Source organism: Myodes glareolus, chromosome 24 (genome assembly GCF_982192425.1).
Source record: "Myodes glareolus chromosome 24, mMyoGla1.1, whole genome shotgun sequence".
In the NCBI taxonomy this organism is placed as follows: Eukaryota; Metazoa; Chordata; class Mammalia; order Rodentia; family Cricetidae; genus Myodes; species Myodes glareolus.
The window spans coordinates 21,635,563-21,655,111 of NC_142049.1; the positions used below are offsets into that span (position 1 = coordinate 21,635,563).

The 19,549-nt window shown below is 43.4% G+C and overlaps 1 pseudogene; it reads left to right on the forward strand.

Moving 5' to 3' along the window:
* LOC125400805 (YEATS domain-containing protein 4 pseudogene) overlaps positions 1-7,813 on the forward strand; it is a 33,734-nt pseudogene extending 25,921 nt beyond the window's left edge.
* The last annotated feature ends 11,736 nt before the right edge of the window (positions 7,814-19,549 follow it).

The following is a 19,549-nucleotide window of genomic DNA, read 5'->3' on the forward strand; positions in this document are numbered from 1 at the left end:
GAGAGAGAGAGAGAGAGAGAGAGAGAGAGACTGTCTGTCTGTGTGCATGGAAATGGTAAAGAAGTCAGCAAAAACTCTGTGTGACTTCCACTTAATGTTGCTATGAACTCAGGACCAATCTAAAAATGATCTCCTCTCAAGCAGTCACAAAGCAGCTCATATGTAGTCTGTCATGACCTGGGAGGCTGGATGGAGCCTGGCATCCCACTTGACCTGGAGGAGGTGTTTGTCTAAACAAGCCCAACACACTGCATGCTCTTGTTTCTCCTAAGCGCTCTCCAGGCCTCAGCAGCCGCTCCTTTCTCTGGCTTCAGTCTCCTCAAACATGTTGCCCGATCCTCTGACTTGAACTTGCCCCAATGGCACCAACTTGATTTCCAGATAACAATCTCTCTCGGCCAACAACCCGGAAAGGACCCCCTGCTCTCCCTCGGACCATCGCTCACAATACCTCTAGTGTCAAGGATCTTTGTGCTGGCTTCCTCCGGATTATCTGAAGAACATGTCCTGTGAAATTGCTTCCGTCTCGTCCCTGCTTTTTTTTGCCTCCAACCTGAGTTTACCTCATTAAAATATCTCTACACCTCTGTCAATTGCCTTTGAGCAATATATTGACTTGTGGATGGATTCATTCTCTTTTTTCAGCCTTAATTAAGATAGCTAAATATGCTTAGCTAAAAGAAGCTTAATTTATTTAATTAATAGTTGCCTTATATATCTAGGGCTTTTAGCCAAAGAAATACTATTCAGTGAGCCCAGCAGGGACTTACACCTGCCTTTCTAAGCAAACAAAGTCCCTTTCAGATCTCTTCACATTATCAATCATTTATTACCTGCTGTCCACAGTCATAATCATGGCTAACACTATTCATAGTTAAACATTTACTCGGCAAGGTGTCAAGAGCTTAAGACCTTCAGTTATTCAGTAGCAGGCAATGAGAGAAGTTGCAAATTCATCTCCATGTTACAGGTGGGGAAACTGAGGCTCACGGGCAACACATCTCCCAATTTGCAGAGATGATGCTGAGTAGAATTCACACAAATTAAAAGGGGCGTCAGATCCTCTGTAGCTCGCATTTCTGCCAGTTGTGAGCTACCCACTACTGGTACTGGGACTTGAATCCAGGGCCTCTTGCAAAAGCAGAAAGCGCTGAGCCACCTCTCTCTCCAGCCCAAGATTCTTGAGGTCCAGGAGCCTCGCTGTGGACAAGAAAGTCTAGGCCAAAACTCTGTGCTCTCAGGCAATTAAGCTTTACCTGAAAGATTAATACTTGCTCATTGCCTGGGCAATTGGTACCATTCATCCTCATTGGTCATGTTAATCAGGGATTTGCATTTTTGTGTCAGGACTCATTCAGTTTTTTGCTCAGATCATTGAGAAACCAGGGACTCTGTCAACCTCTGTTGGAGGAAACCTGAGGGCTTGGGAGAGGATTCCAGGTCCAGATCCCAGTCCCACAGCCAGAAAATCAGACTATCCTGTGTCTTCACCTCCTCCTTTATTTCCCATTAAATTTAAAAGAAACTAAACTTCTTCCCAGGGTCTAGGAGACGCTGATGGCCTGTCCCTTACCTGCTCATCTTATTCTTAGCTCATATGTCACCATATCTGGACACACTGGCCTTCCAGCAACTCCTAGAGCAAGACAGGCCTTTCTCCTCTTCCTACCCAGGCTTCTGTTCTTGCTACCTCCCTGCCCCCTTTCCCTCTTATTTTTAACAGCCCCCAAACCCTTATTTTCTATCATATGTTTTGTAGATTCATTTTCCTCAATTTAGTTTGTAAATTAAAATTATGATAAATCTTTTTTTTTTTAACATCTTTTTTATCAGATTTTTTTGAAACGGGATTTCTCTGTGTAGCTTTGGTGTCTGTCCTGGAACTCGTTCTGTAGACCAGACTGGTCTCAAACTTACCTGCCCCTGCCTCCCAAAGGCTGAAATTAAAGACATGCATCACCTGGCTTTTTTTTTTTTAAAAAAAAACATTTTAAATACTTTAATTATAATTCTAGAGTAAGACAACAGACCAGATCAAAAAGATTCAGAATGCTCCAAATGGGTAGTTTACATTCAACCAGAGAGGACAATGTGAGGTGGAACCAATCTGATTGGTCACAACTCCTATTCTTATTTGACTAAGGGTTGAGTAATCACCCATCCTACTGTTTACATATCATGATAGGCTACAGTTTGCTGCACATGAAAAAACCCTAGGTCAGACATTGAATGTGTACCCAAGCAGTGTGAGGTCAAACTCATCTGGATTAACAAAGTCCCAGCAAGAAACTGGTCTGAGAATCCTCTCCCCTTCCTTCTGTGAAGATACACCTCCAAATACTCCGGGCGTGAAACAAGCGAAGTGCCTCAAGGAGAAGTAAACTCCAAAGCCTGAGGCACTGTGCCCAGCAGCTCCCTCGCACTGAGCTGCAGACTCTGTTGCTTGGAGTCCCTTCTTCAAGTGTATCAGATGGCAGCATGGGCCCCTTCAAGTCTCATCCACACTTAAGTGGTATTGATGACCCAGGCGTGACAGTACCCATTTCTAACAGGACTGACTCACAACCCACAACAAAAGACCCTGAAGAGGAACAGCAGTGTGTAACTTACAAGGAAGCTGCCTAGAAGGTACCCCCATCCTCTGGCATCTGACTTGTGTTCCCAGATGCAGGTGTCATCTGGAGTTCCGAGCACGGTACTCGATGAATGAATACAAACGCTGAATCACCTCCTCTTCGGCATTGACCATCCTGTTTAAAATTCTACACCCTCCTCCAAACTTCAGCATGCACACCCACCCCCTTGCTCGATTTCCCACATAGAGAGAGCTTCCCACCATCTGGTATACTACAGGCTTTACTTATTCAGGCTTTTACTGTACTTCCTCCTCCACTCAGGGTTTACGTGAATAGTAAATCTTGCCCATTCTGTTCATTGCTACATCTCCAGTGTTTGGAAAAGTAAAAGGTATATAGTAAATGCTCAATAAAGGCTGATGAATAGTTGACTCCAAGTTAACCACCTGACAGGTCTCAGCCAAAGGCACACCCTCTTCCCATTCCTCACCCTTGTTCTAACACCAATTGTTGGTTTTCCTTGAGCTGCTCTTCACCAGAGAAAACCCGGCCCCAAGGGAGACTCCAGTGGGCAGCAGTCTGTTTACTCTGTCCTGAATCCCTAGCATGTGCTGGAGGTGGACCACAACACATAAGGGAAGCCCTCTGGCCCTCTACCGGGCAGCATTCCCTGCCACAATATAATGACTGCAGGCCTTCGCTAATGAATTTCTGCTTCGGACTTCAGACATGGCACGTCGGGACTCTTTAGACAAGTTGAAATTCGTGAAGGCAGGCGTCTCCGTACAGGAGGGCTAAGGGGCCCTGATTCGCTGCATGTTCAGCCAATCAGGAGTGTGTGAGAACTGCCGTGGCTCTGGTTTCACAAGCTTCCCAGCATCTGTCTCAAAACTGTCCCTAGGAAGAAGATAAGGATGGATGGAAAGATCCGGTCAGTTTCAGAGCTCAGTAAGCTCCATTTAGAGAGAAGACAGTATGTTTATTAATGGAGAGATGTTTAGTTTGTCTGTGTAGGAAGACATCCAACCACCCACAGGTCTGTAGGTCTGCCTGCCTATGGGAAATGTATAGAAATGAAGTGACCTTTTCTCTGACAAATGAGCTACCTCTACACTGAAGGTTTCCATCTCTCCCATCTGCTTGGACTTTCCCATCTTGAACATCTTTAGAAGCAGGGAAGGAGGCATGTATTTTGGACATAAGTGTAAACAAGATTGAGAATGCTAACCGTAACAAAGTTTGTTTTCCTTCCTAGAGGTCCACATGCACTCCCAGGGAACACAAGATGAGATCTCATGCCTTAAAGCAGAGGCTTTGGGCAGCTTCATCAGCATGGAAAGCAGCAAGTGGCACACAAACCACTGGGCTTTGTTTTTGTTCTTGTTTCGTTGCTTTATGGTTTTTTTTTTTTCCAGGAGAGCTAGCTCTTTCCCTTCTCTCTCATTTTATATACATTTTTTTTCCACCTGTGAAATTCAGAAACACTGAGGAATAGAAAATGCCCAGAGGTTTCATTAGCGAGGATACTTTTAACCAAGTATGACAGCAAAACTGTCTGAAACAAAAATAAAGGATTTTCTCCCAGTTCAGCAGGCCAGAAGTCCAAATCAAAATGTCATCAGTCAGTTCTTTCTGAGGACCACAAAGGAAGTTCCTGTGCCAACCCTTTCTTGACTACTTTCTCTCTCTCTTCTTAATCATTTTCCCTTTACCCGTGCCAGTCCCTGTGGGCAAAACTCTCCCTTTTATAAAGACATTCCCACAACGCTCTAGAGTACAGCTTACTGAGTTCAATTTACTAGTATCACCTGCAAGCATCTTCTTACCAAATGAGAAGATGCAAGGATGTAGGGCTTTAAAATCAAGAGGTTATCATTTATTCTGTAACAGATGTAACAGATAATTATCTATCTACCTTGACATCTCTCCTCTCTCTTCTCTCTCTCTCTCTCTCTCTCTCTCTCTCTCTCTCTCTCTGCAATCATTGGTTGTTCTGTCTAAGGGTGGGAACAAGTGCAGTCTCTCCCTGTCACATTAACAGAATGGATTTGAAAACGTGATCCAGGCTTATTCTGCACCCAAGAAATACACCTTAATGTCTAGGATAGACATCAGCTCCAGGTGAAAGGATGGAAAAATTATTCCAGGCAGAGGGGCCTGAGAAGCAAGGTGATGTAGCCCTTTTAATATCTGACTAAACAGACTTCAAAGCAAAACCAATCAGAAGGAATAGCCAAGGTCACTCATCAAAGGGAAAATCCACCAAGAGAGGGCATTACAATCCTTAACATCTATGCACCAAGACAAGGGCCCCCGAGTTCCTAAAAGAAACCCTGCTGTTCAAATCACATATTATCCTTCACACAGTGATAGTGGGAGACCTCATTGCCTGACTCTTGCCAACAGATAGGTCATCCAGACAGAAACTAAACAAAGAAATTCTGGAGCTAACTTACTTCATAAACCAAATGGACCCAAAAGATATTTATGAAACATTTCAGCCAAAACAAAAGAATACACCTTTTTCAAAAATTGGAACTTTCTCCAATGTTGACCATATACTCAGACACAAGGCAAGTTTCAACGGAAAAATACAAGAAAATTGAAATAACTCCATGCATCCTATTAGACCATCACGGGTTAGAGCTGTATATCAGCAACAGAAACAACAGAATGCTTGCAAACTCAAGAAAACTGAACAACTCTCTACTGACTGATAAATGAGTCAGGACAGAAATTAGAAAAGAAATCAAAAACTTTCTAGAATTGAATGAAAGGAGAATGAACATTTACCCTCATCCCTAATCCAGGCTCTGTCTCAATTGACAGCCACTCGCAAATGAAAACTTAATTTCTTCCAGGAAATCTCTCTCCTTTCTTTCTTTTCGAGTCAGACTTTCTCTATGCTTCTCTGACTGTCCTGGAACTCACCCTGTAGACCAGGCTGGCCTCGAACTCACAGAGATCAACCTGTCTCTGCCTCACTAAGTGCTGGAATTGAAGGCATACATCACCACCGCCCCATAAATGAGTGTATTGGGGAAACAAATCACCCTTAAGGGTAGGCTACATGCCTGGCAGATGACAACACAAACCAAGCTCGACAGCATCTTTGGAGGGAGGTTCTTTGTCTCATAATAGTAAATTGGAACTTTTTTTTCTTCCTTGCAGATCCTTTAGGGATATATTAGATATCAGTTTTGAGGCTTTCATGGGACTCTTGTGTGGAACATGGTCTTTCTGCATCTGTATGCATTCATTGTGCTTTTTTCTTCGGCTTTTTTTCTTGTTTGGTTATTTTGCTATATTCTAATTTGTTTGTTTATTTTATTTTATTAATATTCCTTAGGTGTCTGCTTCTTTCTAAGGAGAAGTAGAAAGTATATGGGTCTAGAAGGGAGGGGAGGAGGAACTGAGAGAAGTACAGGGAGGGGAATCATAATCATAATCATAATCATAATAATATAGTGTATGAAAATATCTATGTTCTAAAAAAGAAAAAAGATTAAATATTTAAGGGATTATGCACCGTGGTCAGGACGTTTATCATAAAATGCAAAATTATTTAGGGATTCAAATAACATTATACATTGTCAATTGAGTGAAGCACCAAATCCACATTATCTAAAGATAGAGAAAAGGATGTGGAAAACAAAATTTGATGAAAATGTAAGCTCATTTCATCGCGTCTAAATTGGGTAAACTGGAAATTTAGGGGAAAGTTCTCAGACTAGCAATAGTTGTCTATAAAATCCCTACAGCTAACACCAAACTTAATGTGGAAAGACGGGAAAGTGCCCCACCCCCCACCATCACCACCAGGATCAGGGACAAGCAAAACCTGGTTGCTCTTGGGTACTGTACAGCATCATACCGGGAATTCTAGCCAGAGCAATAAAACAAGAAAATGAAATAAAAGACGTCTTGAATCCAGAAAGAAGCAAAACTGTTTCTCTTTTCATATTACGTAATACGTTCTGTGGAAAACTCTAAGGACTTCACTTCACTGGGCTCTCCCACTGTGGCGGGACAGAGATCCAGAGACCACTCAGCAGGACCAAAGTTCGAATTGAGCGTCTCTATTAAGCCTATCTGCAACTGCTGGGAGAGAAACTCCTCACAGAGTAGCCTCGAATGCATATTACAGGGAGCTTTTAAAGACAAAGAACACAGGAAAAACTCCACCTTTGCTGGTATTTGCAGATAGAAGCCAGCAAGCAGTTTGACAGGATTCAAGAACATGCATATAGCTGAGATATTTCGACCCTGAGTTTTTAGAACAGGATTTTTTCAGGGTAAAAATCCAAAAAGGTAAAAACCAAAGACTGCTTCAGCTGAGACAAGATGGAGTAACCTTTGCCCTATTCGACCATTGCAAGACTGAATGGTTGACTCCAATACCATTGGTATGAAGGGGGTGGCTATGTGGCCGTCTAAACTCAGGTAATCCATCCTCCTCCCCATGGTCCCAGGGGAGCGGGATTGTGAGGGAAGCCAGGACCCAACCGGCCTGAGCTTTTTCCCTGAAGGCAGTGACTGCTTTCCTGGGACAATATGTTCTAGGGAATGTCAGAATTTGGGAAATTGGTGCTGACTCTGGCCAGAGGGTGAAGGAGGGTACCATTGTTAAAAACAGTAGTTTATGGTAACATTGCCTAATATATTGGGAAAAGGAGATGGGCACACTTACTAGTGGACAGTACATGTAAAATCATCTATAAATGAGGATATACCAATACACATGAAGGAAGTCCAGTTTAAATTACATGAAAGCTGTGTAATCCTTTAAGAGTCATTAATAAGCTTCCATATGAAATTACTGAAACAGGGTGGGGTGAATTTGAGCTAATCCTCAAAATATTTTTCATGGACCCTAATGAAAGACTAATAAAAGACATCTTTTACCAAGGCTGTTTCAGCTGGACAAAGCAATGTTAGGGAAAAAGAATGTTTTCAGAGTTCTGCGACGAAATGATATTTCAAGACCCAACAGCAAGGAAAACTTTCTTGTTCACTAACAGTGGGAGCCTATGAGCACAAAACAGAATTTGCAGAACTTAATGTGAAACAAAGAGAAAAACTGGAAATTGTCGAGAGAAAGCAGGGGGAGGGAGAGAGGGGAAAATGCTTTGAATCTGCAGAGCCTAAGAAAAGGCTAAAAGCGAGTCTTGAAACTAAATTATTTTAAAAACAAACTTAGAAAACATGCAGGAGACAATCAGAGAAAAGGCTTATAAAGAGTTTGCAGGAAGTTAACCTGAAGGCAGGGTGGATGCTACTGGAGGAGGGACTTGGATGCTGGGGTATCTCTTGGAGAAGGTGCAATTGCTGACCTTGCTTCTCAGCAGTGAGATCAAAGTACACATGGCTCAATCAGCCTTCCCTGGGAAATATGTCTGTGCAGTGATTTGATGCTGTGTAGCAGTCATGATGGAAAGAACAGTTTTAAAAGTGTTTTAGTAATTGGAATATATGTTATATGTGTTGTTCATTTTTCTTTAGGAAGGCACCAAAATTAGTTACCAAGTCTTAACTTGTACAAATTGTATTCTTCTCTACTAGCTAGAAATAGTGATTAGTATGTGTGTTTCATTCTTCAAGATCTTATCGGTCACACTACTTCTTCTTTTGTATATAACATGCCTGGTAAGTATACAATACATGCAGCTTACTGTTCAAAAAAGAAGAAAGAAGTAGAAGGAGAGGGTAAATAAGAGGAGAAGGAAGAAGAGGAGGAGGAAAGAAGAAAAAGAGGAGGAGGAGGAGGAGGAGGAAGAGGAGGAGGAGGAGGAGGAGGAGAAGAAGGAGAAGGAGAAGGAGAAGGAGAAGGAGAAGGAGAAGGAGAAGGAGAAGGAGAAGAAGAAGAAGAAGAAGAAGAAGAAGAAGAAGAAGAAGAAGAAGAAGAAGAAGAAGAAGAAGAAGAAGAAGAAGAAAGCAAAGAAAATTCTAAGGACTCTTTTTTTCTATTAGGACTGGTAGATTTAACCAGCACATTTATTATAGCAGATGAATATACAAAAATCAATGTTGTCTCTCTACTTTTGGGATAAGAAGGTTAAAAAGGTCAACAGAGTAGGAAAATATAATAAAATATTTGATGAGTCTTAGATTTTATGTATACAGATTATCCTTTGTCTTTCACATGTAGATGCATGTGGGTGTGGGGTTTGTGGGGTTTGTGTGATGTGTGTGAGTACATGTTAGTTTATGAACATGGGAAGCCATATGTGGAGGTTTGGGGACAAGCTTGGGTGCAGGTTCTTCATGTTGTTCAGCACTGCATACACCAGGCTAACTAGCCTGGACCTTCAGAGATCCTCCTGTCTCTGCCTCCCAAACCTGTACTAGGACAGACGCACAGGGTCACACTCAGCATTGGGTGAGTTCTAAAGATCCGAACTCAGGTCCTCATGCTTGCTTAGCCAGCACTTTACCCACTGAGTCATCCCCTCAGCTGTCCGGACAGATGATTTGTGGAGATGCCACGATGTGCCAAGACAAGAAAGCACATGTAAAGAGCCAGAACTCCCACACTGCTCTGGAAAACTAACACTAATTTTGAATGTTAATTAATTTTGATTAATTAAGCTTTGCAAAGCAGGGTAGCAGTTTCTTAAAAGGCTTAGCACCTATTCTCTTATCTAGCCAATCCTATGCATTTACCCAGGAGGAAAATATGCTATCAGGTGAGAATTTTACATGTGTGTTTAAGCAGTAGCCCATGGATTGATGAATAGATACGGAAAAGATAACAAACAAGAAAAGATAACTCATGCAACATGAGTCAATCTTGAAAACATTATGTCAAGTAAAAAGAAACTAGTCTCCAAGGACCCCATGCTATTTAATTCCAATTACAGGAAGTGTCCAGAAAAGACAAACCAACAGAAAGCAAATAAGCGGCTGCCAAAGAATGTGTGACAGGAGTGGGTAATGAGGAACGAGGGCTAATGGGTAAAAGGTTCTTTCAATGTGATGAAAATAGTCTGAAGTTAGATTATGGTCATAATTGCATAATTTTATAAGTATGCCTAAAACTCCATGCAATTCTACACTTTAAAATTGTCTGGGGCTTTATAGTATGCAAATTATACATCAACAAAGCTGTTCACATTTTTTTTGAAAGATCCTATAAAGATCATTCGGCGTCTGCTAATTAAAGAAGTTTTCTGTTTACTTTCTCCTTTCATCTCTTATCTTCTTACCTTCTCCACCTTTCTGTGAGTCTGCTGCACCAGTTCAATCCCTCCCATCCTGTGATTTTTCTAATCGTGTAAGACTAATAAGGAATACGTATGGGGCTGGGGATATAGCTCAAGCGGCAGAGTGCTTGTCTGGCATGTCACAATCATACACACTGACAGCAGACACAGTGGCCCAAGTCTGTAACTCCAGCAGTCAGAGCTGGAGGCCGGAGAAGGGAATTCTAGGTTAGGCTCAACCTCAAAGCTCATTTGTGACCAGCTTGGGCTACATAAGGTCTTGTCTCAAAACTAACATGGAAAAATACATGTGTGTATTTTAAAAATAAAAATGAGTGAAATCGGTCAATGACAGATCACTGATCTCTTGTCCTTCAGGATCTGCTGTCCCACTGTCTGGATGTAGTTATTGCCCACGGTTTCCTAGGGACTTTTCAGACCTCATTTGTGTGTTCCCAGGCCGTGGCGTGTGCTCTGCGTTCACACACACAGGACTGCGCACTGCTTTACCGTTCTACCCATGAGTGAGTCTTATGGAGTGCTGCGTTTGGGAGCTATTTCCATGTTTGCACATATGGATCCATCAAACCGACTGAACAGTGTAGCATCTGTTGATATTTCTGCCATTTTCATATTTATATTTAGGCTGTCTCCACACACTTATGGTTTCGTTGCATGTTTTACTATTACGAATCGTATAAAATAAACATCTCCACATAGTGGTTGACTAGGAAATCAGGGGTGAAAAGTTAAAGGATATTGGGAGGCTGATAAATTTGACCAGGTAGCCCAACAGAATGTAGCTCACATCCTCTGGGGACCCAGGAACAAGTGTCTATTTGAGAACGTCTTTTGTACTAAACTAAGTTGTAACCCTCTCTTAGGTCACAGGTTTGAGCACACCCAGGCTTGGCTCAGGTTTGAGTAATGTTCCTCAAGCGTGTGGCTGCACGCTCTTAATTCAAGGATGATGGCTCAGCTCTTTTGTCTGCAGTTTTCCATCTTGACAGCCAAGTCTCCAAGACTCACGGCACAGATACCATCAATATGCAAATAGCCTAAGGCTGCCCTGTCCAAAATAGAGCCCCATCAGTTCCCACTCTGACTTCACGGGCTCTGACTGATGGTCCAGCTCTCCCTTTGTATTCCTGCTTAACCTTGAGGGAAGTCACTCCACTTCTGACAGCTCCCTGTCATCGTACTGACTTAAGCAGCTGGTACGGATAATCGCGACAGAAGGTGGTGTCAGCCACGTGGGCGGCTTGGAGTATTTGTAACAGGAAGGGGTGGGGAGTGGAAAATAGTAGTCGGGGTGTTTGGGAGTTGGTAGGGAACCATGAAGAATAAAACGCAATTGTCAGCATCTTTGGTTTTCTGGCAGATGTTCTGATATAGGTAAGAGGGGTGTGGTCAGGATCGGAGACAGGCACTGGCACTCTTATTGGCTATTCTTTATTATTCTGTTTATTAAATTGTATGTATTTAGAAGACAAAGGCAAGCTATTGTTGGTGAAAGCAGTTTGTAAACCCTAAAACACTGATCAAAGACGAAGCTTTATTGACTCGACATTCATTTTTTATTAAACAAATTAAAAGTCCGGGGTTGACTGGCATTAAGGGAAATAAATACCATTTTAATGAGGATAATTTTGGTTTTGATTCATATATGAGGTCTAAGTGACTCTGTATATGCTCCTTAGCATATGTTTAAAATTCTCTCTCTGAGCTAAATCAAATTTGACTTTTAAAAAATTAGGACAGCATTTTAAGGACTATTACTTTGATCTTGAACTTGGTCTGTTCTCCTGGTTTTAAAGTGAAAATAAAAGTATTTGTGGAAAAATCAAGCTGTGTCCAGTGGGGTAATTATGCCCATCCCCACGGGACCGAAAATGGAACTGGAGGATTTGAAGCAGCCCTGAGAATATAATTCTGTGCTTCAGAGCTACAAAAATCCTGCCTGATTTTTAAATTTGCGTTCCCATGGCAACACGAGACCGTAGTTAAATAATCCTCACTTGTTTAGGACCGAATTCCAGCAACTCTTCCTAAACCTTCATCCTATTCTAATCCCACAGCTGTTGCCATGGAAATGATCAGATAAGATTCAGTCCTGGAGGCAGATGGGACTGCAGTGGGAGCTAAGTCCTGGCCTACATACTGGTTCCGTTCCGTTTGGTTTTCCTCCCGGTCTTTGCACTGCAGCAAGCGGTCTCCACACATGAGAGGTTAATTTAACACGAAGTCATGAAAACCGGGCGATGTGCTGGAGCATCTGGTGCAAATGAGGAAAAGTCTGTTCCAAAACACACGGCTGAAGAGCGAAAACTCCACGATGCTTTCCTTCTTCTCGGTCCTGGACGCTTACAGTAAGAAACAACTGCACAGACGTCGTCTCCCGAATCTTTCACACCCGGATGGTCCCCAAGTCTGAGATGGGTGGGTTGTACCGGGCCACGGCCACCCTGCGCTCTGCCAGCAGAGGTGGCAGCATTCCTCAGTGTCATTATGAAGTGCCGTTCTTCACGGTTGATGGGTCCTTACAGGGTGCCCTCAGGGTTCTCAACTGCTGGGTCAGCAATGTCCTCAGAAGGAATGACAGAGTTTTTCCACTCTTCTGTCAACAGCTCGTGGGCATTCTTGCACACAGAGGCATGGGAAAATCTCAAGTTCAAAACATTGGTTCTAAACCAGATCGAAGTTGGACTGGGGTTAGAATGAAGAGAAGCCAAACTTTGCGGCTCTCCTTTCAGCGATGTGATGTCGTTCACGCAGTCTTTCCAGAAACTTCTTTAGTCCCAAGTCACTTTGCCTTTCAGTGAGGCAGATTTCCTGGAAAGTATGTCCCTGGTATGTCACAAGAATAAGAGAAACCCAACAGGGAACATGGTACCTGGGGAAGTGGAAAGAACCATTGGAGAATCTCTAGCTGTGAGTTGATATGAGGTATGTCCCCAGAAGATGCTGAGGTCGGGATTTTCAGTGTCTCTCAGCTCCAGATTTATATGGTTCTCTTTAGGTACCACCTCACCGCACACTGCCTTTGATTTAGTGAAGGATGGGGGAGTCACAGACATCCTTCTGTTGTTGTTGCTAATGTTCTTTCTCTGGACAGGGCCGGTGGAGTTCTTATTAACTATTCTCCTTTGGAAGTTCTTCTCATACATTCTATAGGCTGGCATCATTCTTCACAAGATACAGTTTGTTCAATAAATACCTGGCATTGATGGAAGAGGGGTCGCAAAACCCCACCCCTAGCTGAGGAGCTATTGACTGTTATTGGTTGCTGGGAGAAAGGGCACCTTTAGCCACTGCTAAATTTCCCGCACTCTCGTGGCTAACCCTACACACTACACTCTGGCAAGCCACCTTGATTAAACTCAACCAGTCATTAAGAAGGATGTGGAAGTAAGAGGGAAGCTGGGGAGGAAGAAGGCATCCAGAAGAAGTAAGGAGAGGATAAAATTGGACAATGAGGGGGTGAATATGATCAAAATATATTATATACATGTATCAAATTGTCAAAAGTAAGATTAAAGATATCACCTTTTGAACTGATAAATGGAGTGTGTAATTTGAGACTTGGTTGCCAAGTCCCATGAATAAGAAGCCATCAAATGAGAATGTGTCATCCTCTCGTGTCTCTCTCCCCTTAGTCCCAATGACAACCTTTAGAACCTGCGTACATCTCTGAGAAAGTAGTTGTATTTTAGGTGGCAAATATTATGATTTTCAATGACACGGAGTATGATTTTATTTTCTCAACTTTCCTAATTTCGCTGACACCGAAACCAGAGGAGAAAGTCTGAGTCGGGAGTTCACAGTTTCTTGGGAGACAATAGTCACCGATGGGGTCTTGCCCCATGCATCTTCAGTCTATCCAGCTGGGGTCCCAGTCTTCCCCAATGCTCTTCCCAGGGTCTCTGAGGTCCACCCTCTCCCAGAGGAACCATCATCTTTCCCTTAAGATGAATGTCTATGCGTTAGTGTACCTGGTTTCTTCTTCACCTTGCCCAGTGCTTGGAGCAAGGCCACACTTTAAAAATCTCTATCTGATCATGTCTCTAACTTTTCCAACTTTTCAATGTCTCACATCTATCCCTGGACTAAAGTCCAAATCCTTACCTGGTTTTCTACTGCCAACTCCTTCAAAACATTAATGCTCCCCACAGCTCCCCTGCCTTCCCTTATGCCTTTGATTCAATGTCTCCGTCCCCAGAGTGCACATATGGCTGGAGAGCTTTGACCTCTTGCTCTAGGCTGATGTTATCCACTCGTCAGCCCCAGCTGCAATGTCGTTTCCCAAGGTAAGCCTTGCTGAGTTCTGCACTCACCTTTGTCGCTCTTGTAGGCTCTTCTTGCACGGTGTCTGTGCATTTAAAGGGATTCATCACAACTTAGAACACACTGTATGCTTACATTAGTCTCTCCCAGAATGTAAATTCCACTGGAAGGAAGATTGCACTTATCCTAGGCATGGGACAGACAAAACACCTGTGAAAGTAATGAATGACAGGCTGGGGCTAAATGGTTGTTGGAAAGATCACTGATGTTCGAGGTTGGATGGGGCACAGAAGGCTTTTGTGGGTTCAGTTTGAGTATTAAGTCCTTACATGTGCCATACGTATGTATTAAAGTGACACTGGAAACACAGTACACAGTTTCTAAGTTATGTGAGATCATGCATATGTGCAAACCCCTCCCCCCATGGGCCTCATGTGCTACTTTTTATACTGCACGTCAGCAATGGATTGAAATATTCTAGCTTTTTAGCCTGGCAGGGGCTTCCAGGTACCATTGGGCAGCGAAGTTGACTCTCGTGTTAAAAATGGCTATTCATCCTGGATCATGGACTCTTCCCACGGGCCAGTTACTTTATCCTGGGTGCTCAGCCGAAGCTCAGATGTTTGGATTAGGGAGCAAGGGAGAGAGGTGAGTAGCAGAGGGCAGAGGGGAGGGCTTGACTGTCCCACGCTACCGTCTCGCCAGCAAGAACCACGCGGAACACTAGGATCCTTCTGCAGGAATGGCTTTAATCCTCTTGGGAGCTAGAGCATAAGCCAACATGGCCGGGGACCCAGATAAGATGGAACCCATCCCTTATAAAGGAAACAGACCCTGCTCTGGACGTGTCATTCCTGGATTGGTCAACTGCTCCCAGTCCCAGGTGAAACCTTGGGAGTAGTGGAAAAATACCAACACGTGTGAGCTTTCTAGCTCACCTGGCGGTGCAGCGCCATCTATGGTGGAGAGTGTGGTTGCGGCCTTCTACACTTGACACCAGCTACAGTTGAGGCTCAGCCAGGTCTCCGCCGGTCTCCAGGGAACTCTAGAGCTAGACGGATGGACCTCTGGGGTTCTGTGCATTGAAGGGATGGGATAGCCACTGAGTGCTCCCATTAGCCAGGTGTTATTGCAAGAAAGCATCCCAGGAATACATATGCCTGGGGGCGAGGCGTTCTTCTAATGTGAGGACAATCCAGGGAGCACTTTAAGTGTGAATAAGCGACAGGAATCCCACAGCTCAAGGAGTGAGCGGCTTTGGCTTGGGGAGAACACTACAAGGAAGTTCACACAATGCTTCTTGTCTCCCTTCTTCCTCGTCTCCTCCATCCTTTTCTTTTTAGTTGAGATTTTCTAGATGGAAGCCTATGATTTAACAGCAATGATTGTGCCCACTCCTACCCAGTTGAGCTCCAGTTGAGCTCTGTTTACACAACACACTGGGCTGTGGAGAAGCAGTAAAGACACTACACACCTTTTGTTTCCGGGAACTCTGTCTTCTCAGTTTTCCTCAGGTTCTGACTTGCAGGTCAAGGCAGGAAGAGATGGTCTGCCCCTCCAAGAATTCAGTGCATCTCCTAAGGATGAGAATAGAATATTTCTCGTTTTAAAATGGAGAGGGATAAGTCCTGCTGACTGCAAGGCAATGACATCACCCAAAGCTCTTGATCCCTTTAGGCCAGTCTTTTGGAACGGACCATTTATTGCTGGGTGAATGCTGAAGATGGCTTGTGGGGCAGGGTGGAAGGAGGAGACTGGGGGGGGATTGTGAGGTGGGGGGGTTCCAGAGCTTCCTGTAGCAGATAGAGCTATAGCTGGGGTTGGGTGGAGTTAGGACATAACTGACAGATCTGTCTGCTCCCTCCTCTCTCTTTTAAGAGCCCAAGTGTTCCCTAAATCAGATTTAAATTAGTTATCTACGTAACATTACTTCCAGCCATGACGGGCTCTCCATCTCTGTTCACTAATTACATGCACTAGACAAACGGCAGTTATTTATAAACGTTTGTTCGAAATCAGCTGCCAGTGGGGCCACACACTGCTCTCTAGTTTTCGGGGCTCTTGGCCCCTTCCAGCATGGAATTATCCCAGGAGGAACGTACCTGTCTATGCAGGGCATGAGAAAGTGGGGTCTGTGTGGTCTGGCCACCTGCCTCTGCCTCTTCAAACATGTTCTTTAATCAAGACCCAAAGCAACTACGTGTTCAGTGTTCTAGCCCTTGCTTTGTAAGCTTGCTACAGAAGTGTTCAGAGCACTTATGTTTCCCCAAAAGAAACTGTTAAAACTGGGCCACATTTCTGGAACTTTTTTTCTGTTTTGGGACCAGTGGCTCCTATTTCTCTCTCTCTCTCTCTCTCTCTCTCTCTCTCTCTCTCTCTCTCTCTGTCTAACAGTGCTGTAGTGCTATTTGGGGATCTTGAGGTGAATCTAGACTCACAGAGTCACATCAAAATTGGGCAAACTTTCTGGGAATAAAGTTCACTGAGGGCTTTTAACCTTTTTGGTTTCATGATATACAGTTTCCTGCTATTCAGAACAAGAATCTGGTTGGTTTTTTGTTGTGCCTCCACACTACTACCCTGAACATCCACCTGCAAAGTGAATGTGAGCTCTGAGCTATGTGAGACACGCAGATCAAAGAGCCACTGCCAGTCCAGGCTGCTCCATCTGCACAGAACCCAAGGAAAGGACACAAGGGAGCGTGCGGCTAGAAGGGACACTTTTTCTCAAGGACCTCACTAACTAGGCCTGGACTGCCCCAAGTATAGTCTGGTCCTGTCTGCCTGGGACTGTGACATCTCCGAAATCAATGGAGGAACATTTGTGATTTCATTTCATTTCAATGAAAAAAATCATAATCCAGTATGAAAACTTTATACTTGGTTTGAATTAATATATTAAATTTAAATAATAGTAAATTAAAATAATACATGGAATTAAAATATTAAATTATTATTAATAATATAGGCTTTCCTAAAATAATTATTTACTCATGGCTTGTTTGTGTGTGGAGGGGGAGACAGAGAGGAAAAGAAAGAGAGAGCAGGTATGTGTGAGGCATAGTGTTAAATGTATTATCAGAACCAACTTGAGCACTGAACTCAGGTCCTCGGGTTTTTAAGCCAGGAGATTTTACCTGACGTCTGTTCTCCTGACTCTGGATCTCCTTTTTGAACTCTATGAAATTCATGCAAGTATGAAAAGTATGAAATGTAGGCTTTTAGTATCCTGTTTAGTATGTGCTATGTGTATAAAATGGACACAACATTCCTAAGAATAATTATGAAAATAGAAAGTACTCTGATAATTTATGTATTTATTTTATGTCAAAATGAAAATATTTTGGATGGACGAGGGCCAATAAGATATGTTGTTAAGGTCAATCACTTAGAGCCACCAGAAATTTGAAAAATGATGTTCACAGCATATTATCTTAGGTAGAAGTTCACTAAAGGGGAAAGAATTTTTAAAAATGTAAATTTTATGTGGTAAATAGGAGATAAAATGTAAGGGACAAAAAGGTGAGCCATATCATGTGAGGGGTTTGTAGAAGTTGACAGGCTTCAGAAACAGAAGAGAGCAAAGGTGTGTTCCCTTGGAGAGCCTGACACCTGCAAACACGGAGCAGGGGGAGGCGGGGGCAGAAACAAGTCTCTTACATCGCGAATATGAGTGAATTTGAATATTTTAAACCAGGGTTGGGGATGAAGACCGGGTCAAACATCAGAGAGGCCTCTCAACTGAATGAAGGGTTTTGAAGTTTGTTCTGAGGCAGTAGGAAGCCCCTGAGACTCTGAGGAAAGAAACGGAGTGGTCGTGGCGCATTGGGCGGTTTCCTGAAGAGGCTAAGATGCCACTGCCTCACACACACTGAGCTTGTGCTCTGCCAGAGTTGTACTCCCACCCTTTTGGTTTTCAAAAGTTGTATCAATTCTAGGTCTATGAATGTTTTGTCAGGTGTTCATATGTGTCCCTGCGGAGGTCGGAAAAGTGCGTCAGGATCCCTGGAACTACAGTTGGGATGGCTATGAGGCACCACGTGGACGCTGAGAACCAACCCTGAGTCCTCTGCAAAAGCAAGAAGCACAGTAAACTACTGAGCCATCTCTCCATCACCCCTGCACCGCAGCCCTCTTAAAACATTTATTATCATTATTATTATTATTATTTAAATAGAAGTACTGTAAATTCCTCCAGCAGGCCTTGAACTCATTCTGTAACCACAACAGGTTTTGAACTTGCAAAGTTGTGTTTTTGAAATCCTCTCTCTGATGTTAGTATGAGAAATAAGAACAACACTGGGGACCCCTCCACATATGCAGAATGGCAAGGTAGGACAATCCAGGGGCCCAATGCTCCATGGAGGTGAACAGAGAGAAAGCAGCCGTCAAGTTCCAGGTTGAACAGTGAATAATACCAGTCAGTAATAATCAGGCGCTTTTAGAAAACAAAGGCAATTATATGAAAGTCGAGGCTGTTTCTTGTCCTGTTTACCAGGTACAGACTAAACCTGTGCAAACAAAAACAAATGTTTGGGAAGGCAAAGCTTTCAACCTCAATATGCGTGAGCCCGCGACAAACGCAAACGATTAATTCCGACCCTGTAGCGTGAAAAACACAATTATCAGAAGAAAGGAAGCTGGCTGGGTGGTGAGAAAGGATTTTGCAGGCTGATGCCTCCCCTGATGTCCATCTGATCCTGTTTGTTTGACTGTTCTGTGTGGTCAAGCCCCTTGTTCGCGTTCTTGGCCTTGGGATTCGGCGCGGAAAACATCTTGGAATACAAATGTTCCAGCTTTGCCCTGAAACTTTCCTTCTGTTCTGACTTCATTATTGTTTCTAACCTCATTTCATTACTAATTTACATTTGCTTTCCTACCAGGAGGTCAGAGGCTCTTTTTTTTATATATAAGGACAAGTAAATGGTTGTGTTTCTTGGTTTTCCATTAAGCACCTACCACTGGGGGATTCTGTGTCATTCTGTCTCCCAAGGAGAATAGACTGGATCAGAATTTTAAATGTATAAATGCCTCAGGCTTCTTAAGAGAATTATAGTCTGGGAGTCAAGGAAAAATAGAAATATAGATTTATAAGTATAGCAGAAAATGCCCTGGGCTTAATCAACACGATGTGAACTAACCCGTTATGGGCAGAGATGTGCTTGTCAGAGTCAGGAGTCAGGAGGGAGGGAGGACCTCTGGTCCTACTGTGTATGGGGCCTCTGTGCCCAATGGACCATTGCTCCATTGCCTTGAGCTGGCAACTTCCTCGTGTGTGAAATTGAAATAATAATATCTGCTCCCTATACCCATGGGGCTGTTGTGAGGGTGGATAAAACCTTCTGTAAGCCCAATGTGAGTACAGACACTCTCATCTGCGCGCCACTCGGCACAGCCAATCTCTGGCGGGCATGATGTGGCGGTGGAGGTGGTGACGCTTCTGCCTCGCTTCAGCACAGCTCAGCGTATGAGCCACCGCAGGCTCTC